Source organism: Lagenorhynchus albirostris, chromosome X (genome assembly GCF_949774975.1).
Source record: "Lagenorhynchus albirostris chromosome X, mLagAlb1.1, whole genome shotgun sequence".
Classification (NCBI taxonomy): Eukaryota; Metazoa; Chordata; class Mammalia; order Artiodactyla; family Delphinidae; genus Lagenorhynchus; species Lagenorhynchus albirostris.
Window position 1 is genome coordinate 68,478,456 of NC_083116.1, and position 12,697 is coordinate 68,491,152.

The 12,697-nt window shown below is 39.6% G+C and overlaps 1 protein-coding gene across 2 annotated transcripts in view; it reads left to right on the forward strand.

The window, feature by feature from the left end:
• Positions 1 to 1,887: 1,887 nt before the first annotated feature.
• The window catches only part of RLIM (ring finger protein, LIM domain interacting), a 36,452-nt gene continuing 25,642 nt past the window's right edge, over positions 1,888 to 12,697 (forward strand). The window contains exon 1 of one of the 2 annotated variants that reach the window (XM_060138027.1): positions 1,888 to 2,072. The gene's annotated coding sequence lies outside the window, so the exon portion shown is untranslated. Of the gene's footprint in view, positions 2,073 to 3,037; positions 3,057 to 12,697 lie in introns of those variants that run through there. The other variant, XM_060138028.1, reaches the window with a different exon arrangement.

Consider the following 12,697-nt stretch of genomic DNA (forward strand, 5'->3'; position numbering starts at 1 on the left):
ATACATGCTTATCATATGTTTATCATATGTAGCATTTTTGCCAATTTCTCATTTCTCTTTTAATTTTATTATAAATCAGTACTACCCCTTAGCTGTCATATGAAAATTATTTTTCTCAGTTTGTCATTTAACTTTATTAACCTTGTGTTTTGACATTCAGAAGCTTTACTTTCATTTATGAAGTTGTATTTAACAGTAATTCCTTTTATGGACTTTTTGTCATGTTTAGAAAGTCCTTCCACCTCCCCAAGGCTATAGACATATTCACCTACATTTTCCACTTCTTTTGTGATTTTATATTTTACATTAAGCCACGTTTGCCTCAAGAATATGTCAAGGAGTGGCTAATGTTATTGCCATAATCTCAATATCTGGCTTAATAGCAATTGCAGGCCACTGAAGAACTCATTTTACACATTCTAGGTAAAAGTTCTAGTATATGACATGTAATATAAGACAAAAGCTGAGTAGAGACACAATACCAAACTCATATTCCCATACTGTCAAAAATGACAATATCAAGCCTGTTGGAAAGTTGAACAGGGAAGTATGAGGGATATTGTTGTAACTGCTTGGAGTGAAATATATTTCTGGCTGATGAAATGGCCGTCATGCCGAGGCCGGCACTCTATCAAAAAATATTTGAGGGCCTACTATGAGCTCGCTGCGGATATAACAGTGAACAAAACAAAAAGGTTTACTGTTCTTAAGGGGGTGGGGTAAACAAATAAATAATATATTTTCAGATGAAGTGCTCTAAAGAAAATTAAGCAGGTAAGGGGACGGGTAAGACGTTATTTCAGATAGGGTGGTTAGGGAAGTCTTCTCTGGGGAGGTGACAGTTGAGAAAAGGTAAAGTTGTAGAGGTGAGAACAAGTTTAGTTCGCTGGAATAATACTAAGAAAGCCAGTGTAGCTGGAGTGTTACCTGAAAACACAGAAAACAGAAAAATGGGGAAAAAAAAAAACAGGGACACACCCTAAAACCGTGGTTGTTTTTCTTTAACTGTGAAAACGGCAGTTGGATGCTGGGTAGCTCATTCTCTACCTTCCTTCACACATAACCATCTAAGAAAGGCCTTCCTTAACCGCCCTTAAATTCCAACCTTATCAGATTTTCCCACCGTTTTACAGTCACCGCCCTCTTCCAAGGATTTCAGAATTACCATCTCAGAGAGGCCGCCTCTGACCACTCTTTTTAAAACTGCAATTCCCGTTTGCCCCCACTGGGCGTTCTCCCGCCCACCTCCCCCCGCTTTATTTTTCTCCCTAGCATTTATCATCAACTATATATATGTTATACATATATATACACATATATATAGTAATTATTGTCCCTCCCCCAAGGAGAATATGAAGACCCACGAGAACTGGGATTTTGGTCCGCTTTAATTTCCGCTGTATCCCCAACATCTATAATAGTGCTTGACACTACAGCTGGCGCTCGATAGATGTCGAATAAAGGTAGGATGCTGTATTAACCGGTCCGGACTAACTGTGTGAATCGACGTCAGGTTAGACTAGTATCGCATTTCTCACTCTGAAAAGGGTTTCCAGCAGTCAGACGATGACATCCTCCAGCTTTCAAAACTGGAAAGCCAACTTTCCCACAATTCTCAGAACACGAAATTTCTCGCCACAATTCAAAATGGCGGAGGAGGGTGGGGCCTGTCACATGGTGGGCGTCACAGCGGTTTTCCTTTTCCAGGCCGCGGCCCGCCTTGCCGCGTCGTCAGCCGGCAGCCTTCTCCTCCCACTGAGCCTTTTCAAGCAATCGCCTGGGATTGGCTACTCGGCTGGGAGTCGGGCTGCGGGGCCCGGACGCGGCATCATCACTTCCTGTTGTGGGCAAGCGTTTCCTGTCGCTGCTTGGTAACAATGGGGAAGATAATGGCTGCCTGAGCAACGTCTCCGAGCAGGCGCTGGGCTAGAGGCGGGTCTCAACCAGCGACTCATCGGAGGCGGGCTTGAAGAGCGGCGGTAGGGGAGGCGCGCAGGAGCCCCGGCGGCGGCGGCGGCGGCGGCGGCGGCGGCGGCCGGACCGACCGAGTCGGATCCCGACACTAAAACCGAGTAAGTGAAGCCTTGGGAATCCTGAGAAATGGATGGAGAGCGAGAGGAAGACAGCGGAGCCGCGGTTACTGCGTTCTCTCAAAATGGCCTGAGTGGCGCATCGTGGCGGAGGCTCAGCGCCGCCTCCGGACCCCAGGCGCAGGTTGCTGCGGGGGGCTCCGTGGCGTAGTCGCCGCTGCCATTTTAGTTGGGTGTATGGCCGACAGGCTCTTTGAAGAAGGGGAAGGAGGTGGGAAGTACTTCCTCTTCGTGGCCGCTCGAGCCGCGGCCGGGGCCCTCCAGAACCTTAAGAATTTTGGGCAGGCGATTTTCGAGTGTTGGCTTCAGGCGTGAGAATCTTTGACCGTCTCAGGTTTTTCTCTCCTCGGTTCTCTGGAGACTTCCCTCGCGTCCTCCTCCCCCCCTCCCTTTTACATGGCGGGCTTGGGTTTAGGAAATGGGGGAAAAATCAGGCTGCTCTAAGTTAGATGCTGAGAACTTGCGGGCCTTTATATTTCCCAGGATTTGCAAAACCCCATTTTGAGCCCTTCTGCAGGGCACTATCAATTAGGCGCCCCCTGGGGCCACGATGACATCTTCCCTGAGGATCTGAGGCAAATGTGGTTTACTCCCTTGCTCGAATAACCCTGGCATATCCTTTGGCAGATATCACTGCAAGGATCCCCCCAAAAGGGAGGGAAAAGCTGTTGCGTGTTTGTTGTTTTTCCCTGGGTGAGGGTGGGAATTGGGCCAAATGATTTTGAAGTTAATTTCCGTTCAATCCGTGAGCAACCCAACCCCTCCCCCCTCAAAAAAATGCCTAAGGGTCTCGGCTTCTGCGGGCGGTACCTGCCACGTACGCCATAGCTTTAGTAACTAGTATTAACCGGTTGGGCTTCTGCTTCCTGAATACTCAGTCCCTTTTTCCCTTATGCTGATTAATTTCAAGATGGAGGAGACAGCCACGTTCCTTCCCTAGACAGTTTCACCATACTTATTCCACAGGTTAGTCCGGGATTCTGAGGACTAGGAGGCTTGTTATTTAGGTCATTCTTTAGTTTGGGGGCAAGAGGAAGCATTTATATCAGGTTGTCATCCACTGTTTGCAAGGTCCCAGAATAATTTTTTGCTGGAAATAAGGAGCCCGCATTTCCTGAATCAGAATTAACCGCAGTGGCTTTGGATGATTGAAGGAAGAAATAGACATACTATTACTAATCATTTTTTGATTCTTCTCCTTATTAAAGACAGAATACTTATATCACCCCATCAGGTACATTATGTCCGTCCTGGATGACTTGAGAGCAGGCAGGCACAGTTATCGCTCCCCCAAAATCGGTTTTCTAAGTTGTAAAAATAAAGTACCCAGGAAGACCAATCTAAATATCTTTTAGTTGGATTTTAGTATACTCTTACTGAAAAAATGTTTTTCTTTAGCCTAAGATGTCCTGATGATCTTTCATACTTTAATTACTGCCTTAGGCTAGTGTAATGTGCCAAATAAGTTTTTGGAAGTAACTGAGAATCTGAAAATAATTAATGGTCTCATGAGAAAAGGCCTATTTTAAGTAACTTTATATTAAAAGGTAGATTGGCTCTCGGCCTTTAAAGGCTATCTTATATATAACATATAAGATTCCTGGTTCCCTCTGACCTTCTCAGTCTCCCCAAATATCCTAATACTAATGTTGAGTTACGTTGGGTTGTGGTGAGTGTGTGTGTGTATGTATGTGTGTGTATCTGTATCTAAAATATATAGGATATGTATTTTTTTAGGATGTGTCTGTTTCAAAGAAAATGTCTATCTTATAAAAGAGGAAGAATAATGGATTCTTTTTTTTTCTAGAGCAGAGAGTGAAGAAAACTAAAATCCAGTTTATTGTATTACAATACTATGTCATATAACAGTCAGGTAATTTATTTTTTGTTGCGTCTCCTGATGATTTTTGTGTAGAATGCATGTTTAAAAATATTTATTCTGTTTTGCAGGCCCTGTAATTGGATGGGCTTATTTGATATATGTTAGTTGGTCTTGGGTATTCTTCATGATCAGAATGGGTGTTTTTCACTGGGAATTCAAAAGGTAGTGTTCCTGAGTAGCTGGAACCTCATTAGTGCTGTACCTGTCAATTTTTTTCCTTTAAAATAACGTTTGAAATTTACCAGTACCTGTATGGAACAGAAAAAACAATACAGAAATTTGCTGCCTTAAATTACTGTTGGAATGAGATGGGTATAAATAAATAGTGTTTAAATGTTTATTGAATAACAAAATGAATTATCAGTAGACTGTATTACAGGAATATAATCTCATTATTTTGTGTGACATTCGATTTTTTTCCTTCAAGGTCCAAAAAGTCATAAATGATATATAATACTCTAATTGGTTTTAACTCCTTTCACCATCATTGTTAAGGTAGCCACATAATTTATTGCCCTAGCCAGGATGCTTTTAAGAGCAAAAGGGACATTATTAATAATGCATCCAGGTGCAAACCTGCATTGTCCCAGGCAAACTGCGATGGGTAGTTAGCCTAAATTCATAACTAATTTGTATTGAATACTTATGTGCTAGGTCCTGTGCTTCACATGCATCATTTTGTACTCCTTACAGCAAAGCTTCATGAGGATGTTACCTATTTTACAGAGGTAACTGAGACTCAAAGGAGAGATTAGGTAATTTGTCCTCAATTACATAGCTAATAAGTGGTAGAGCCCCCATTTTAACTCAGGTCTGTCTGATGCCAAAGTCACTAAGGTTTTATGTCTTTAGACTTAATTGCTATCTAATTAGATTGGAAATGCAAAGAAAATGAAAGGTTGTAATTTTTAAAATCTGTAGGTTATTTGCATCAAAAACTTTTGTTAAAGGAAATTTGCTTTATGAAGCAGGTGAGACTTATTTAGCAATTACACCCTCTTTTTTGGTCTGTCAAGGTTCCTGTTTCAGCTGTTAACTGCTTGTGAAAAAGTTTGATAAACAATTTAAAATCAGAAGTGGCTTTAAGAAATAGCTTAATAATGAAGTCATCTAGAACTGTTAGGCTGATTGGATATATTCTTTCAGATTAGTGAACATGTAGTGGGGCCTTAAATAATACAGTAGATCAAATGCATTTATGGAATTATAATGTGTATATTACTTTTCCCAAAGCTCTAGCGGTTTGGGAAATAGAGCAAACCACTCACCAACCTCCTGTTCCCTTGATTTACTGTAAAGTAGATAACAAATTAGAAAGTAAAAAGTCCTCTGTCAAACCCAGACCAATCAGGTGCTAGAATTTTGGGCCACTGACTAGGGCTGGGACATTTTTTTCTTTTGTAAGTCTAATTCCTTAACATTTCTGTATAACACAGACATTTCCAAAACTTTATGGCCCATTGATTTTAAAAAGTATCCAACTTACGTGATCCTTTGACATTTTGATACCCAGTGTAAGAAAGCAGTAACACTTCTGTGTCTATTTTTCCTTCATTATTTTTTTTTCCAACCTGGAATATGGAAGTTTCCCAGATAATCAAGCAGTTCATTTTACATGTAAAAATCTTGACAATCTTGAACAATTTGGGAATATATTTGTGAACTTGTGGTTTTGCTCTTGAAATATATACTTGATATTTTTGCTGTAGATATTCTTGTATTTTAGTGCTTCAACCCAAGGTTTTAATTTCATTAGTCATAATATCACCAACATATGTGGGAGACAAATATCTGTAGACAGTGCATGGTATATGTATGTAGATTTGTGGACCTCTTGCAATAATTTCACTACTACAGGTTTGGCTGCTATTACAGCGTTTACATGGTGATGAACGTGATACTTTCTGTGGGGGAGAGGAGATATTTGTGTTCAGTGTTTTCAGTTTTTTCTGGAATGAAAAATGATCTCTTTCCTCTTGTTCTTCACTTGAGTGTATGAAGAAAGGATTTAACTCTAATTACAATTTTCATTTTTTATTGACCAAAGTTCCTGTTAGTGTCAGTTACATCTAAGATGACCATATAATTTATCCAAACTGGGACACTTAGGCGTGAAAGAGGGCCATATTAATAATTACTACAGGACAACAGTTGTAGACTGCTACTCTTCTGGACAGACCGTGGATATATGGTCAACTTTGTCACCATTTCTGTGTAGGAGCACTGGTTCAGGGATCACAGTTGTCAACGTGTTTGGTTCTGTAACACAGTATTGTTTTCCTCAAACAATATAGCAGTCATTTGTATTTGTGTAGATAATATTTTCTTTTTTGGTCAAGTGATTTTAATTTTAAAAATTGACTTCACTCTTTTAAATAGTTCACTTTGGTGGAAAACTTATTTCTTAAAAAGTAGTACTTTACCATGAGATATCATCTCACACCAGTCAGAATGGCCATCATCAAAAAATCTAGAAACAATAAATGCTGGAGAGGGTGTGGAGAAAAGGGAACACTTGCACTGCTGGTGGGAATATGAATTGGTTCAGCCACTATGGAGAACAGTATGGAGGTTCCTTCAAACACTACAAATAGAACTACCATATGACCCAGCAATCCCACTACTGGGCATATACCCTGAGAAAACCAAAATTCAAAAAGAGTCATGTACCAAAATGGTCATTGCAGCTCTATTTACAATAGCCCGGAGATGGAAACAACCTAAGTGCCCATCATCAGATGAATGGATAAAGAAGATGTGGCACATATATACAATGGAATATTACTCAGCCATAAAAAGAAACGAAATTGAGCTATTTGTAATGAGGTGGATAGACCTAGAGTCTGTCATACAGAGTAAAGTAAGTCAGAAAGAAAAAGACAAATACCATATGCTAACACATATATATGGAATTTAAGAAAAAAAAAAGTCATGAAGAACCTAGGGGTAAGACAGGAATAAAGACGCAGACCTACTGGAGAACGGAGTTGAGGATATGGGGAGGGGGAAGGGTGAGCTGTGACAGGACGAGAGAGAGTCATGGACATATACACACTACCAAACGTAAGGTAGATAGCTAGTGGGAAGCAGCCGCATGGCACAGGGATATTGGCTTGGTGCTTTGTGACCGCCTGGAGGGGTGGGATAGGGAGGGTGGGAGGGAGGGAGACGCAAGAGGGAAGACATATGGGAACATATGTATATGTATAACTGATTCACTTTGTTATAAAGCAGAAACTAACACACCATTGTAAAGCAATTATACCCCAATAAAGATGTTTAAAAAAAAAGTAGTACTTTACCAATTAACACCAAAATTGCCAGTAATCAGTGACTTTTACATTAATAACTTAAAAATAAACACATGAATCTTTTGGGTTTTTGAGTCATTTTTTGACTTCTTGAGAATAATGAGAAGTCAGAATTGAGTTAGTGTGAATCAGACCAAATTCTAATTTAGTGGCGTAGCTTGATAATAAAAGAGCATGAACTGGGTTGAACTGGGTAATTGAAGATTAAATTCACTGTCTAAAGTACTTGAGTGAATTGAAATGTCATTATAATGGTTTCTTTTTTTAACTAACTTGATCCTGTGAATTGGCAGCATTTGGCTTGGTCTCCATCCTTTGATTTGTTGACATTGTTAATATTCTTCGGTTTAACTGTTTTAGAGGGTTGTTGTAAATCAGAATTATTTGTGAGCTGCAGACTTCCTGCCAAGAGATTAGACACATGCTGAATCCTTTTTTTCCTGCTGTCCTTTTCAAGTGGTAGAGGTAGAAGAATATAAACCAGGCTAAGCTAACATTGCCATGCAGATATTTTATAATCCCATTTTGCTCTAGTAGTATCAGCAGTGGTGGAGGCCTTAGTAGCATCCTCTGATAGGCCAGTAATGGAAGTGATCAGCAAATTGTGTGGGTGGTGAGAGGTACCGTGCAATAAGTAAGGGCAGTGAAATATAAACCCTGCCCTGTTTTTTAAAGAGGAATGCTTTATATTTCTTTAAAAAAAAATAAGATAGTCATAAAAAGAGACAGAAGTGTATGAGTGAAATAGCAGTAAGAAAAGCACAGCTTCTAAGCTTACATCCTAGTTATGCATGTTTTTTCTTAAGCTTTATTTTTCTGACTTAGTATTGTAATGTGATGCAGGTTATATCTTATTCATAGTCACAGATTCATAGAATTGGAAAGGTATCTTGTAGATAGCTTAATCCAGTACTCTAATATTGATGGAGATCCTGAGACACAAAAGGTTAAATAAATTGGCCAAATTTACAGTTACTGTTACAGCCAAGAGTAGAATCTAGTATCCTGTCTTTTTCCATTTTCACAGAGCTAAATTCCACCCTGCTACTCATAGAATAAAAAAGCTATCTGGTAATCAACCTTTGATTTGCTACAAATGCTGTAAAATTTTAATGAAACATTCTATATAGGAACAATTCCCAACACTTTTGTATATAACTACATATACGATGGTATTTTATTTTCATGACCTCAGATTCAGCAGTTCTTTGTGATTTGACCTTTTTTTGTTTTTAACTATATTGAGTATTTTTCATTTTGGTGATGATATTATTGAGCTGACATTTTCATTATTCACAAGGCTTGCATGTCATTAATTCTCATCTACTCTGAGGTTCTTAATGAAGAAGCTCTGTTGCAAACACAATAATGTTTGCCCTTCTCTTTTCAGTATGACACATTTTTATGTTGGTACCTATGTTTTTTTTAATTGGCATGTTGTGCTTTAGAACACTATCGAGTTTTGGAGCTTGTATGAACACATCCAAAAGGTGACGATGCTCAAGGTATAATACTTTAGTAGTTGGTTGGTATTAGGTTACCTTGATTCCTCCCTCACACCATACCTTTTTGGTTTTTTGTTGTTGTTTTTGTTTTTCTTGTTTTTTTTGTTGTTGTTTGTTTGTTTGGGTTTTTTTTTGGCAGTACGCGGGCCTCTCACTGTTGTGGCCTCTCTCGTTGTGGAGCACAGGCTCCGGACACGCAGGTTCAGTGGCCATGGCTCACGGGCCTAGCCGCTCCACAGCATGTGGGATCTTCCCAGACCAGGGCATGAACCCGTGTCCCCTGCATCGGCAGGCAGACTCTCAACCACTGCGCCACCAGGGAAGCCCTACCTTTTTGTTTTTGTTTTTGTTTTTGTTTTTTTACCTTTTTGTTTTTAAAAAGAGGTTATTTCTTCCAGACTTAATAGATGTGGCTTATTTTAAAACTGATATTCACACAGGCATTTGAATTCCAGAATTCAGTTTTTTAAGTCTGTTGTTTTGTTAACCATATATTTTAGTGCCTTAAATCTTCTTAATTGATGCAGTATGTCCATTGAATATAGTATGCATGTACTTATACTTAGCACCAGGTCTTCTGACCCATTAGTACTGAGCAGTATGTTTTCTATGTTGTTTTTTGTTTTTTGTTTTTTGGTTTTTTTTGCGGTACAGGGGCCTCTCACTGTTGTGGCCTCTCCTGTTGCAGAGCACAGGCTCCGGACGCGCAGGCTCAGTGGCCATGGCTCACGGGCCCAGCCGCTCCGCGGCATGTGGAATCTTCCCGGACCGGGGCATGAACCCATGTCCCCTGCATTGGCAGGCGGACTCCCAACGACTGCGCCACCAGGGAAGCCCGCTTGCTGTTATTTTTGATATTATACATTCGTCCCTATTCTATAATATATAGTCAATTCTCATTATTCTTGTAGATATTTTCTATAAACTCACCATAAGCACTGAATTAATGAGTACTGAATCCCAGCCCCTAGGGGAAATATGCACACACACACACACACACACACACACACACACACACACAGTGGTAAGTAAACAGATATGTATGTATACAAATATCTCAGATTATGATCTTAAATTATAAAATCAATTCTTGGTAGTTTCCATTTTCTTTACAGTATTTTCTTTTTTTTTGCGGTACACGGGCCTCTCACTGTTGTGGCCTCTCCTGTTGTGGAGCACAGGCTCCGGATGCGCAGGCTCAGCGGCCATGGCTCACGGGCCCAGCTGCTCTGCGGCATGTGGGATCTTCCCGGACCGGGGCACGAACCCGTGTCCCCTGCATTGGCAGGCGGACTCTCAGCCACTGCGCCACCAGGGAAGCCCCTGAACAGTATGTTTTAAGTGACTTTTTGCCCTAACGTTATAACAAAATTACATTTTTTAAAGATTGGCGTACGTGGATTAGGAGAATTAAATGAAATACTTTTAGCAGTGGTTAGAAACATAGTAATCTGCATAATTTTTATTAATATATGATAATGACTGTAGGAGAATTGGAGATCACTAAAAATGCTTTAAAATTCTCAAGGTGAATAAAATCTGCTTTAAACTCCCTAGTTACAGAATAAATCTCAGGTTTGGTTTTCTTGCTGGCTTTTCCTCCCCGGAATTAAATTTACCTGACACAGTCATACATTTATTGACCAAATGAGTAGTTTTTGAAATGACTGGGCAAATTTTCTAATTTGACTGCTTGTGTTCCAGGAATGGATTTGGATATATTGGCACACAGTATTCTGAAAGAAATAAGGGTAATAAAACATATTATTTATCCGAGGGGCAACTCTATTTAAAACAAAAATACTAAAAGTTTACTTATTAAAAAATAAGCCCTGCTGGGTTCAGACTGCTTATAAAAGCTGTTTTGTCATTTTGGAAGTTTTCATACCGGAAATGAACATGGTCTGAAAAGCTCACAGTGAGGTTGAATACGTTGGACATGCCTATTGGGACTGAAGGAATGTATTTAGTTTATAGTCTTGTATACTACAAAGCTACAGTAATCAAGACAGTATGGTACTGGCACAAAAACAGAAAAATAGATCAATGGAGCAGGGTAGAAAGTCCAGAGATAAACCCAAACACATACGGTCAGCTTATCTTTGATAAAGGAGGCAGGAATGTACAGTGGAGAAAGGACAGCCTCTTCAATAAGTGGTGCTTGGAAAACTGGACAGGTACATGTAAAAGGATGAGATTAGATCACTCCCTAACACCATACACAAAAATAAGCTCAAAATGGATTAAAGACCTAAATGTAAGGCCAGAAACTATCAAACTCTTAGAGGAAAACATAGGCAGAACACTCTATGACATAAAACACAGCAAGATCCTTTTTGATCCACCTCCCAGAGAAATGGAAATAAAAACAAAAATAAATGGGACCTAATGAAACTTCAAAGCTTTTGCACAGCAAAGGAAACCATAAACAAGACCAAAAGACAACCCTCAGAATGGGAGAAGATATTTGCAAATGAAGCAACTGACAAAGGATTAATCTCCAAAATTTACAAGCAGCTCATGCAGCTCAATAACAAACAACCCAATCCAAAAATGGGCAGAAGACCCAAATTTCTCCAAAGAAGACATTTCTCCAAAGAAGATATACAGACTGCCAACAAACACATGAAAGAATGCTCAACATCATTAATCATTAGAGAAATGCAAATCAAAACTACAATGAGATATCATCTCACACCAGTCAGCATGGCCATCACCAAAAAATCTAGAAACAATAAATGCTGGAGAGGGTGTGGACAAAAGGGAACACTCTTGCACTGCTGGTGGGAATGTGAATTGGTACAGCCACTATGGAGAACAGTATGGAGGTTCCTTAAAAAACTACAAATAGAACTACCATATGACCCAGCAATCCCACTACTGGGCATATACCCTGAGAAAACCGTAATTCAAAAAGAGTCATGTACCAAAATGTTCATTGCAGCTCTATTTATAATAGCCAGGAGATGGAAACAACCTAAGTGTCCATCATCGGATGAATGGATAAAGAAGATGTGGCACATATATACAATGGAATATTACTCAGCCATAAAAAGAAATGAAATTGAGCTATTTGTAATGAGGTGGATAGACCTAGAGTCTGTCATACAGAGTGAAGTAAGTCAGAGAAAGACAAACACCGTATGCTAACAGATATATATGGAATTTAAGGGAAAAAATGTCATGAAGAACCTAGGGGTAAGACAGGAATAAAGACACAGAACTACTAGAGAACGTACTTGAGTATATGGGGAGGGGGAAGAGTAAGCTGTGACAAAGCGAGAGAGAGATATGGACATATATACACTACCAAATGTAAGGTAGAGAGCTAGTGGGAAGCAGCCGCATAGCACAGGGAGATCAGCTCCGTGCTTTGTGACCACTTGGAGGGGTGGGATAGGGAGGGTGGGAGGGAGGGGGACGCAAGAGGGAAGAGATAAGGGAGCATATGTATATGTATAACTGATTCACTTTGTTATAAAGCAGAAACTAACACACCATTGTAAAGCAATTATACTCTAATAAAGATGTAAAAATAAATAAATAAAATAAAAAAAATAAGCCCTGCTGGGTTAAGCCTGCTTATAAAAGGTGTTTTGTCATTTTGGAAGTTTTCATACGGGAAATGAACATGGTCTAAATAGCTCATAGTGAGGTTGAATACATTGGACATGCCTATTGGGACTGAAGGAATGTATTTATTTAAAGTTTATAATCTTGTACACTACAAAGCTACAGTAATCAAGACAGTATGGTACTGGCACAAAAACAGAAAGATAGATCAATGGAACAGGATAAAAAGCCCAGAGATAAACCCACACACATATGGTCACCTTATCTTTGATAAAGGAGGCAGGAATGTATAGTGGAGAAAGGACAGCCTCTTCATTAAGTTGTGCTGGGACAACT